Source organism: Gorilla gorilla, chromosome 18 (genome assembly GCF_029281585.2).
Source record: "Gorilla gorilla gorilla isolate KB3781 chromosome 18, NHGRI_mGorGor1-v2.1_pri, whole genome shotgun sequence".
Lineage (NCBI taxonomy): Eukaryota > Metazoa > Chordata > Mammalia > Primates > Hominidae > Gorilla > Gorilla gorilla.
The window spans coordinates 120,838,656-120,851,009 of record NC_073242.2 but is presented as its reverse complement, the minus strand read 5'-3'; the positions used below and the strand labels follow the sequence as shown (position 1 = coordinate 120,851,009).

Here is a 12,354-nt window from a genome sequence, read left to right as displayed (position 1 = left end):
CCCAAAGTGCTGGAATTACAGGCGTGAGCCACCACGCCTGGCCAATTTTTTCATTTTTTGTAGAGACAAGGTCTTACTATGTTGCCCAGACTGGTCTTGAACTCCTGGCCTCAAGTGATCCTCCTGCCTAAATTCCTAAAGTGCTGGGATTACCGGCATGAGCCATCATGCCTGGCTTCATGTTCATTTCTTCTTGCTGCTGCAACATAGTTTGCAGTTTCCTACATTTAGTGGCTTAAAACACCACAAATCTACCATCTTACAGTTCTAGGGGCCAGAAACCCAAACTAGGTCTATTAAGGCTAAAGTCAAGGTGTCAGCAGGGCTGCATTCCTTCTGGAGACTCTAATATGTTCCCTTGGCTTTTCCAGCTTCTAGAAGCCACCCCCATTCCTTGGATCATGGCCCCTGACTCCATCTTCAAAGCCAGAGGTGAAGCATCTTCAAATCTCCCTCTCTTACCTCTGCTTTCATCACCACATCTCCTGCTCCAATTCTGAATCTCCTACTCTCTTTCTTTTATAAAGACCCTTGTGATTGCTGGGCATGGTGGCTCCCACCCAGAATCCCAACACTTTGGGAGGTCAAGGCAGGAGGAACACTTGAGGCCCGAAGTTTGAAACTAGCATGAAAAACACAGTGAGACATCCCAACTCTAGAAAAAAATAAAAATAAATATTAGCCCGACATGGTGGTATGCGCCTGTAGTCCCAGCTACTTGAGAGGCTGAGGTGAGACAATCGATTTAGCCGAGGAGTTTGAGATCAGCCTGGACAACATAACTAAATCTCATCTCTACAAGGACGAGGTGGGAGGATCACTTGAGCCCAGGAATTTGTGGCCAGCCTGGGCAACAAAAGAAGACCCCATCTGGCCAACACGGCCAACCTGGCCACCATGGCAAAACTCTGACTCTACAAAAATGAGCTGGGCATGGGTGACATGCATGTGTAGTCCTAGCTACTTGGGAGGTTGAGATGGGAGGATTGCCTGATCTCAGGAGGCCAAAGCTATAGTGAGCTATGATCACACCACTGCACTCCAGCCTGGATGACACAGGAGATTCTGTCTCAAAAAAAACAAAAGAAATATATATTTAATCTCTGTCCCTGGTTCGTGGCACAGAGCTTCTAAAACTCTTACAAAGACCTCAGTGATAGATGTGACAGGAACATCTTTTGTTTTAATATTTGGTCTTGGTCCCAGGTTTCTAACACGAGAGCCTCTAAGAACTTTGGGATCTCCAGCATGGTAAGAATGCATTTGGGGATGTTGTTGAGATGACTGGGTGACTGCAAGCTCCTAAATTTCCTCAAGAGGAGGGCTGATTACCACGCAACCACATGGTAAGAGGCTTGGAACTTTCAGCCTCATGCACTGAACTCCAGGAGGAAGAGGGGCTGGAGACTGACTTAATCACCAACAGCCAAAGATTTTATCAATCATGCTTGCATAATAACGCCTCCATAAACACCCTGAATGGGGTTTGCAGAGCTTTCAGGGTTGCTGGACACAGGAGATGCTGGGAGGGTCGCATGTTCAACAGAGGGCATGGGAGCTCTGTGCCCCTCCGAACTTAACTTGCCCTGGGTATCTTTTTTTTTGAGACAGGATCAGGCTCTTTTGTCCAAGCTAGAGTGCAGTGGCACAATCTCAGCTTACTGTAACCTAAGCCTCCCCAGTCCCCAGCTCAAGGTATCCTCTCATCTCAGCTTCCCTAGTAGTTGGAACTCTAGGTGCACACCATCACACCAGTTATTATTATTTTTTAATTTTTTATAGAGACAGGTTTTCACCATGTTGCCCAGGCTGGTCTCAAACTCTTGAGTTTAAGCGATCCTCCCACCTTGGCCTCCCAAAGTGCTGAGATTACAGGCATGAGCCACTGCATCCAGCATGCACGTCTCTTTCATTGACTGTTTCTGAGATGTATCCTTCACAATGAACCAGTAATAAGAAATGAACTGGCCAGATGTGGTGGCTCCCATCTGTAATCCCAGCACTTTCAGAGGCTGAGGTGGGAGGATCACTTGAGACCAGGAATTTGTGGCCAGCCTGGCCAACACAACAAGATCCCATCTATACAAAAAAAAAAAGAAACTAGCCAGATGTGGTGGTGCAGGCATGTAGTCTCAGCTACTAGGGAGGCTGAGGTGGGAGAACCACTGGAGCCCAGACAATCAAGGCTGCAATGAGCTATGACTGCACCATTGCACACCAGCCTGGGCAACAAAAGAAGACCCTCTCTCTCAGAAAAAAAGAAAATAAACTGTTTTTCTGAGTTCCGTAAACTGTTCTAGCAAATTATTAAACCCAAGAAGACAGTTATGGGAACCCCCGATTGGTAACAGGTTGGTCAAAAGTATGGTGACAACTTAGGACTTGCCATTGGCATCTGAAGTGAGGATGGCCTCGTGGGACTGAGCCCCTAACTTGTGGGGTCTGTGCTAACTCCAGGTAGTATCAGAATAAAGTCATGGGATACCCAGCTAATATCCAGAGCACTGAAGAATTTGGTGTAGAAACTCCATACATACATTCAGTCAGAAGTGTGTGAGTAGAGACAAACATGGGCTTTTCTGTCACCTACCTGCTTAACTGCATAGGAGAGGCAATATGTGGTGCTCATGAACAAAGCAAACATTAAAGTCAGACCAGACCCAACATTTGACTCAGTCTTAATATCCAGGTGAGCCTGCTCAAATCATTCATTATTCCTAAGGCTTCATCACTCCATTCATAAAATGGGGATAACTGTGGCACCTACATGTGATTCTGTGAGAATTAACGAAATACTATGCTTGGGGTTATTGTGATCATTATACCTGTTCCAAACTATTTGACAAGGACAGTGATGGATGAAGACATCAAAAAATCAGAAACTGCAATGAGGTCTCTCAGGCAAAATTCCATACAAGCAAATTACTGTGTCTACACAGCATTCCTGCCACACTTAATTCACCATTCCCTGAACAAAATATGCCATCTTCGTCGTTCAGGTCTGTACGGTGCTGGTTTCCCTTCCCGGGCAGTTTGCGCTATCCCATCCCGGCCCATTCCCCATCCCTCCACCTCCCCCTTCCCTCCCCACTCTCATACAACTCTTCCTCATCTTTCAGGACTTGGCTTCAATGTCATCTTAACTGGAAGCTTCTCTCACTCTCCAGAAGAGCTTCCCATTGCACTTGATGCATGCACTATTATTTGATCATTTTTAAGTTACAGTCCAAATCTTTTTGTACCTGAATAACATGTTGCCCAGTCAGTCTCTCTTCCTGGATTCAGAAGTCCTTCATGGTAGATCCAGCTGGAAGTGACAAAAAGACATCTTTTGACATAAAGGGATGACACAGACAGACATAAGTTCTTAAATGTCTTAAATGTTATGTGAAAATTAAACAGAATTCAAAGACTTGTGGGGAACACTTAGGAATTTACTGGGAATGTCATAAAGGGTTAATTTGTATTTTATTTTATTTTTTGAGACAGTCTCATTCTGTCACCTAGGCTGGAGTGCAGTGGTGCAATCAGGCTCACTGCAGCCTTGACCACCTGGGCTCAAGCAATCTCACTTAATTTTTATTTGGTTTAAGAAAGTCTTGGTTGAGGGTGGTGGCTTATGCCTGTAATCTCAGCACTTTGGGAGGCTGAGAGAGGTATATTACTTGAGGCCAGGAGTTTGAGATCAGCCTGGACAATATATTAAGACCCTGCCTCTACCAAAAAACAGAGTGAATGTGTGGAAGACAATTTTTCCACAGACTGGGAGTGAGGGAATAATTTCAGGATGATTCAAGTGCATTACATATATTGTGCACTTTATTTCTATTATTACTACATAGTAATATATAATGAAATGATTCTACAACTCACTATAACGTAGACTCAGTGGGACCTCTGAGCTTGTTTTCCTGCAACTAGACTGTCCATCTGGGGTGATGGGAGACAGTAACAGAGTATCAGGCATTAGATTCTCATAAGGAGTACACAACCTAGATCCCTCACATGCACACTTCACAACAGAGTTTGTGCTCCTATGAGAATCTAATGCTGCTGCTGATCTGACAGGACATGGAGCTCAGGTGGTCATGCAAGCGATGGGAGGGGCTAGAAATACAGATGAAGTTTCCCTTCACTCGCCTGCTGCTCACCTCCAGCTCTGTGGCCCTGTGGTTGGAGACCGCTGCTCAAGTGCATTTGAAAGGATCCATCCCACGCCATTCTTCAGAGTCATCTTTACTGCTGCAGTGGTCAACTTGTAGCACCCCTAAGCTCACAGGACATATGCTTCAACTGGCATTTCACAATCAACAGTATGTGGCAGCTTGAGTCATTGTGAGCTCACTTCCTGGAAATCACCAGCATCCCATATCCCATTAGCAAGGAGCTCAGCACTGCTCCTTGGATAACCAAACCTATTCCCAAATCCCATCTGTGTGCGTCTATCTCCTGGTACCCTTCCTAGCATCAATTCTGTATTTGTAGGAGTCCAATCAGGAGACACAAACCACTCAAAAGTTTAAACTAGAATGAGCAAGATGGCTCACACCTGTAATTCCAGCACTCTGGGAGGCCAAGGTGGGTGGACTGCTTTGAGCTCAGGAGTTTGAGAACAGTCTGGGAAACACGGCGAAACCTCGTCTCTACAAAAAACACAAAAATCAGCTGGGTGTGGTGGCACTTACCTGTAATCCCAGCTACTCGGGAGGTTGAGGCAGGAGAATTGCTTGAGCCTGGCAAGTGGAGGCTGCAGTGAGCAGAGGTTGTGCCACTGTACTCCAGCCTGGGTGACAGTGTGAGACCTGGTATCAAAAAGAAAAAACGTATATATATATATACATGTAAATTTAATATAAAAAGTATTAATTTTGGCCAGGCAAAATGGCTCATGCCTGTAATCCCAGCACTTTGGGAGGCCAAGGCAGACAGATCACCTAAGGTCAGGAGTTCGAGACCAGCCTGACCAGCATAGAGAAACCCCATCTCTACTAAAAATACAAAATTAGCTGGGCATGGTGGCACATGCCTGTAATCCCAACTACTCGGGAGGCTGAGGCAGGAGAATCGCTTGAACCCGGCAGGTGGAGGTTGCGCTGAGCTGAGATAGCGCCATTGCACTCCAGCCTGGGCAACAAGAGTGAAACTCCATCTCAACAACAACAAAAAAAAGGTATTAATTTTTATAGAGGATCAGCACAATGAGGGACACACTAGCACAAAGTAAAGACAACTCTAGAGAATACGGAACTAGCAGAAGCCAGGCATTGTGGCTCATGCCTGTAATCCCAGCAATTTGGGAAGCCTAGGCAGGAGGATCGCTTGAGGCCAGGAGTTGGAGACCAATCAGTGCTAAATAGTGAGACTCTGTGTCTACCAAAAAAAAGAGACATTAGCCAGGTGTGGTGGTGGTGCACACCCGTAGTTCCAGCTACCTGGGAGTCTGGGGTGGGAGAAATCCCTTGAGCCTGGGAAGTCTACACTACAGTGAGCCAAGATTGTGCCACTGCACTCCAGCCTGGGCAACAGAGTGAGACCCTGTCTTAGAAAGAAAAAAGAAAAGAAAGTGTTAATCCCCCTATGGGAATCTCCTCTTCTCCTGCCCTCTCTGGAACCTCACTTGTCGGTTCTTCCTCCCACTTTCCTGTATCTTTAACCTATCCCCCACTTTTAGCTCCTTCCCATCATCATTTAAATTACTCAAACTTCTTCTGTTTTAAAAACCTCTCCCTAAACTCAGGGAGCGGTCTCCTGCACACCCATTGAGCCATCTGCTCTCCTTGGTGCCTTCTCTATGGCAGCCTGAGCCATGTCTCTAATCCATGAATCTCATCATGTTACTCCCCCATTTACATCACTTCTCCTTGCCTCAGGGATTAAGTCCAAACTCCTTAACAGCCCCTGCTCTGCCCTGCCTTGCAAGGCAGCCTCACTGCTTGCCCCTCTCCATTTCATCTGCTATGGAGTCCAACTGAGCCTCATCTGCCCCTTGAACACACACTCTTCCTCCTCTGGGAGTCTCTGAAGTGGGTAATATCCTCTGCTTATAATATGCTTCCCCTTAAACCTCTACTCTCTTCCTAGCTAGCTTCGACTCCTCTGTCACTTGTCCGCTTTGGCATCACCTCCTCATAGAAGACTTCTTTGACTCCCGAGATTCTCAGGAGCATGGCAGGTGAAGTGCTCCTCCCATGAATGGATGGAGATTAGGGAGTGTGTGTTATTCATGCTTAATTCACCAGTGCTTAGCTGAGTACCTGGCATAAAATAGTTACTGTGGTGGCCAAAGTAATAACCCCCACCACCACCAATTGCTCATGTCCTATGTTACACAGCACAATTACACAGGAAGAGGGAATTAAGAGTGCCCATAAAATAAATGTTGCTCATCAGCTGACCTTAAAACAAGATTATCCTGGAGTATCTAGGAGAGCCCATGTAATTACAAGCATTCTTTAAAACTGGAAGAGGGAGGCAGAAGGTTAAGAACCAGAGACGGTGGGCACAATGGCTCATGCCTGTAATACCAGTACTTTGGGAGGCCAGGGCAGGAAAATCCCTTGAGTGCAGGAGTTCAAGGTCAGCCGTGGCAACATACTGAGGTCCCATCTCTACAACAAAATAAAAACAAAATTCACTGAGTGTCACGATGCTTACCTGTAGTCCCAGCTACGGGAAGGCTGACATGGTAGGATTGCTTCAGCCTGGGAGTTTGAGGCTATAATGAGCCATGATAGGACCACTGAACTCCATCCTGAGTGACAGGGCAAGGTCCTGTTTCTGAAGAAAAAAAGGACATTGGAATCAGGGTCCTCTCCATCCTGAGGTGCCTACAAGGCATCTCTCTCTGCAAACGAGTAAACATCACCCTCCAACTCCTTACAGAGTGGAGCAACAGGAAAACTCCTTCACCTCATTTCTGTGCTGCTTGGGAGGCCCGGACAGCCCAATAACCAGCTCCTTGCTGATGAAGCAATCAGGAAATGGCTCGAGTTGAGCTAAGGAGAATTTGGGTCCTTCTTTTGGTTCTCAGTAGGCAGGGTAGGGGCCAGGCGTGGTGGCTCATACCTGTAATCCTTGCACTGTGGGGGGCCAAGGTGAGAGGATTGCTTGAGGCCAGGAGCTCAAGACCAGCCTGGACAACATAGCAAGACCTGGGTGGCATACAGCTGTGGTCCCTACTACTTGGTAGGATGAGGTGGGAGGATTGATCACTTGATCCCAGGAGTTTCAGGCTGCAGTGAGCCATGATCACACCACTGCACTTCAGCCTGGGTGACAGAGCCAGACCATGTCACAAAAAGTTAGAAAGAAAAAAAAAAGAGAGAGAGGGAGAGAGACTATACACAGGCACCACCACATTTGGCTAATTTTTAAATATTCTGTAGAGACAAGGTCTTGCTATGTTGCCCAGGCTAGTCTAAAACTCCTGGCATCAGGCTGGGCATGGTGGCTCATGCTTGTAATCCCAGCACTTTGGGAAGCTAAGGCAGGCAAATCACCTGAAGTCTGGAGTTCGAGACCAGGCTGGCCAACATGGTGAAACTCTGACTCTATCAAAAATACAAAAATTAGCTGGGCAGTAGTGGCGTGTACCTGTAGTCTCACCTACTCGGGAGGCTGAGGCAGGAGAATCACTTGAACCTGGGAGGTGGAGGTTGCAGTGGACCCCATCACTGCACTCCACCCTGGGTGACAGAGCAAGACTCTGTCAAAAACAACAACAACAATAACAAAAACAAAACAACAACAACAACAAAAAAACTCCTGGCATCGAGACATCTTCCTGTCTTAGCCTCCCAATGCCCTGGGATTATACTGTTTCCTATATTGAAGACACTTGTTCTTATACTGCTTTAAGGTATAAAGGAAGAAAAAAAAAAGATAACGGCAAATGTTGGTGAAGGCCGGGCATGGTGGCAGCCTATAATTCCAGAACTTAGGGAGGCTGATGAACTTAGGTAGAACCTTGTTTACTAGAGTATTAGGCATGGGTTTGGGCAACTATTCTAACCAGAGAAACTGGCTTCAGTGAAGGCAAGTTGGCAATCCAAGGTATAGCATGCATAGGGCTGGCAAAATTCAGGGTGACTGAAGCAAAAGCTTCAGAACCAGAAAGACCACATCTGGGGGTAGAGCACAAAACTCTCAAGAGATGAATCTTTGTAAGAGTGAGGCAGAACTACATAGCAGTTTTAGGAGATCTGTTGGTGCCCAGCAAGAGCTCCAAATGGGCTATATGCAGGGATGCAGCCTGTAGTCTCAGGAGAGGAGGTTCACAAAAGTCATTCAGTCCAAGACCTCAAACTGTGTTCTCTACTAAAAGGAATCAAGGTTCCCTAGAGAAATGGCTGACTCCATGTATGGTGCAGTATATTGATCCTGGAACATCTTTTTTGCCAGAAAGCAAGGAAGCCATCAAAGTCCAACAGGATCACGTCAAAAAGACATGAAAGTCAACTTGAAGAGATAATTATTAACCTAGATGAGACAATGTAAGCATCCAAAACAATAAAGACTGCAATGGCCTGAAACACATAAAATGCAAACAATAATCTATGAGTTCATAATGGTATTCAGAAAAAAAAAACTACTGGTCATTAGAGGGAAGGTTACTAGGTCACTAACTTACTACTCTGAAAAGTGACTTAAGATGAGAGGTAGGGTGGAGAATTAGCTATTTATTCAGTCTCTCCTGTACAAACATAAATTTTTAGGGAGATTGAAGCAGATGAAACAAATCTGGAAAAATGGAGGTAACTGCTTAATCTGCGGGTTGGGTGCATGGAGGTTCAACATATTTCTTTTGTGTATATTTGAACCCCCTACAAAAAAAACACAAGACAGAATGTGAGCCAAGCAGCTTAGGGTTTAGGCAAGGCTTCTGCCTACAAGAGACACCAGGATATGAGGGGTAGTTTTAGCCCTAATGGGCTGAGCCAACTGGAGGTATATAGGGAAGTGCTAAATTGCAGAGGTATCATGTTGCCCAGCACTTGATCAAATCCTAGATCCTAGGTCTGCTTGGTAGCATGCTTCCTAGGTAGTGGATCTGAGGCTACCTATAGAACTTCCTTTGCAGTCATAATTCGCTCAGAAACTACAAAAGTGCTTGCTCTTGAAAATGGAGTCTTTGTCCATTTCATGCTTCTATAAAAGAATACCACAGACTGCATAATTTATAAAAAGGAAAAAAGGAAGGAAAGAAAAAAGGAAGGAAGGAGGGAAGGAGGGAAAAAGGGAAGGAGGGAAGGAAAGGAAGGAAGGGAAAGAAGGAAAGGAAGGAAGGGAAAGAGAGAAAGAGGGAAGGAGGAAGGGAGGGAAGGAGGGAGGGAGGGAGGGAGGGACAGAGGGAGGGAGGGGAAGGGAAGAAAAGGGAAGAGAAGGGAAAGGAGGAAGAAAAGGAAAGGAAAGGAATAAATTTTATTTCTTAACAGTTCTGGATGTTAGGAAGTCCAAGGTTGAGGGGCCTGCATCTGGTAAGGGTCTTCTTGCTGCATCATCCCACTACAGAAGGCAGAAGGAAAAGAGAGTGCAAGAAAGCAAGAGGGCAAAAGGGGCTGAACTCTGTTTTATAATAAGCCCACTCTGTGATTACTAATCTATTACCACAATAACAACATTAACTCATTCATGAAGGCTATTTTATTAGGCCCCACATCCCAACTGTTGCATTGAGGATTGAGTTTCCAGCACATAAACTTTGGGGGACACATTTAAACCATAGCAGAGCACTTAGGTTAATTCAACTAAGAGGAGCTGGGAAAATCAAAGGCATGAGAAAGACAGCAAAAGCTAGCAGAGAGAAATGCATAGGTTAAGGAAAAAAGTCACAGTGAATCCTGTAGTGCAGGCTACTTTATCAAAAGCACCTAAAAAAGATCTCATTAACTCCCCCAGCTCACCTCCACCCACATCTAAAGAGCCACACACAGCACCACCAAAGGCAGCACAATGAGAACAGCATTCTCCTCAACAGACAAGCTGGGAGTATCTAGACACCTGACCTCAATAGCTCCAGAACAGCCCTAAAACATTTCCTCCCTAACCACCACTCAAGTCACCAGCTTGGAAAGTATTAAGAAAACCCAAATCCTGACACACCACTATGAAACAACTTAAAACAGCAAAGAACAACCCATTTAAACAGCAATGCCAGCTGTTGGGAAAAAAAGGAACAATGAGTAGAGGAGAAACAGAACTCTCGGGGTCCACCAAGACCCAGTCTCTCAGCTTCAGCACTTTTAAATGCAGAATCCATACCCCTCTGGGGCCTGTGGAGCTCCACAAGGCATGTCGTCCTCAAAGATAAATGAGCAGGCAAGCTGGCTAGAAAACCACTAAGGGTATTATTCTTTAAAGAATCTTTATAGGGTCAAAGAGGAATGGGTCTTAACTGGCTATGTGAACTCCCCACAAATTCTGAGGATGATGTCAGTATCCCTTTCCAGATGTGTTTAACACTTTGCAGTCACTTGTATTCCTGCCACTGAGTGCCAGTGCTTTGCTAATTTGAACTGATTCCAGCTCACGCTGACCCCAGCTCCCTGGATGTTACCATTAGCCAAGACTGTCACCCATACTGTACCCTTTCAAAGAGTCCTAAAAACAGCTCTTCACCTACTCTTCCAAGACAAGTAAAAATGTCTGCCAAAGAAATGGGGAAAAAAGATTCAGAGAGTGAAAACAATTAATATACTAACAAGAGAGCAAAAAGCAAAGGGGGAGGAGAAACTAGGAAAATCATAGATGGGCTCTCACCTATTTCCAAAGCTGGGCTAATGTCCTTTTGCTTGTGTCTGAATAAGGCACCAATTTTAAACTGCTAATGAAAAAAAAAGAAAAAGAGAAAGAAGCAGGCCCAGGCTGGGCGCAGTCGCTCATGCCTGTAATCCCAGCACTTTGGGAGGCCGAGGCGGGTGGATCACCCAAGGTCAGGAGTTCTAGACCAGCCTGGTCAACATGGTGAAACACCATCTCTACTAAAAATACAAAAAATTAGCCAGGCACGGTGGCGCATGCCTGTAAATCCAGCTACTAACGAGGCTGAGGCAGGAGAATTGCTTGAACCTGGAAGGCAGAGAATGTGGCGACCTGAGATCACGTCATTGCCCTCAAGCCACGGCAATGAGAACAAAATTCGGTAAACACAAAACAAAACAAAACAAAACCACCATAAAATAACTCAGACTTAATTAAATACAACCCTAGTGGTGAATGACTAAAGATGGATTACTCATAACAGAGACAACAGTCCAATAAGAATTCAGGAATCTTACCTTTTAATAACAAAAAAATCCTTTCCTTCGAAAGTAACATCCTCTCAAGGCCAGGAATTCCATTAGTAGAAAGCCTTCCTAAAAAACAAAATGTCTGGCCAAGCATGGGTTCACGTCTGTAATCTCAGCACTATGGGAGGCCGAGGCGGGAAGATCACTTGATGTCAGGAGTACAGGCGGGAAGATCACTTGACGTCAGGAGTTCGAGACTGGCCCGGCCAACATGGTGAAACCCCATCTCCACTAAAAATACAAAAATTAGCCTGGTGTGGTGGTGGGCACATGTAATCCCAGCGACTTGGGAGGCTAAGGCAGGAGAATTTCTTGAACCCAGGAGGCAGAGGTTGCAGTGACCAGCAAGGTTGCGCCATTGCATCCCAGCCTGGGCGATAAGAGTGAAAACTCCGTCTCAAAAAAAAAAAAAAAAAAATTCCTTTGGGAAGGCCTTCTACATAAAAATCTTCAACATGAGACTGGAAAAAAGGGTATGGGATCATTACCGGACCTTTGGCTTTTACAGCTCGAGCTATAAGAACAAAAAGAAAAAGGGATATCATTTAAACACAGTATGTAGAAAAGAATAATTATTGAATCTGTACTGGTCTTTAACTTTTACACTTGATCTTTAATTCTGTTATTGTGATTGAGTCCAAAGAAAAATAGTATGAGTAAAATAAAAAGAACATCAAAAATGCTAATATTCTGTTTACCAAAGTCTGTAGTGAAATATCCCATTAAATCCAAGTGCAGTGACACACCCATAATCCCAAGCACTTTGGGAGGCTGAGGCAGGTGAATCTCCTGAAGTCAGGAGTTCAAGGCCAGCCTGGCCAACATGGTGAAACCCCAACTCTACTACAAATACAAAAATTAGGCAGGTGTGGTGGCAGAGGCCTGTAATCCCAGCTACTTAGGAGGCTGAGGCAGGGAGAATTGCTTGAACCCAGGAGGTGAGCTTGCCATGAGCTGAGATCATACCACTGCACTCCAGCGTGGGCGACAGAACAAAACTTCAACCTCCAAAAAAAAAAAAAAAAAAAAAACAGCTAGCAGGTGACATTTGCTGTGGGGAGACTAG

At 45.2% G+C, this 12,354-nt stretch overlaps 1 protein-coding gene across 33 annotated transcripts in view; it reads right to left on the bottom strand.

Moving 5' to 3' along the window:
• The window catches only part of LOC115931432 (decreased expression in renal and prostate cancer protein), a 407,507-nt gene that overhangs the window by 327,428 nt on the left and 67,725 nt on the right, over positions 1-12,354 (bottom strand). For 29 of the 33 annotated variants that reach the window (XR_010131404.1, XR_010131396.1, XR_010131402.1 and 26 more), the window contains 5 exons: positions 11,277-11,802; positions 6,655-6,777; positions 4,686-4,802; positions 4,152-4,348; positions 3,243-3,307 (listed from right to left, as the gene is read on the bottom strand). The gene's annotated coding sequence lies outside the window, so the exon portion shown is untranslated. Of the gene's footprint in view, positions 1-3,242; positions 3,308-4,151; positions 4,644-4,685; positions 4,803-6,654; positions 6,778-11,276; positions 11,803-12,354 lie in introns of all 33 variants that reach the window. The other 4 variants (XR_010131400.1, XM_063699774.1, XR_010131407.1 and 1 more) reach the window with 3 other exon arrangements.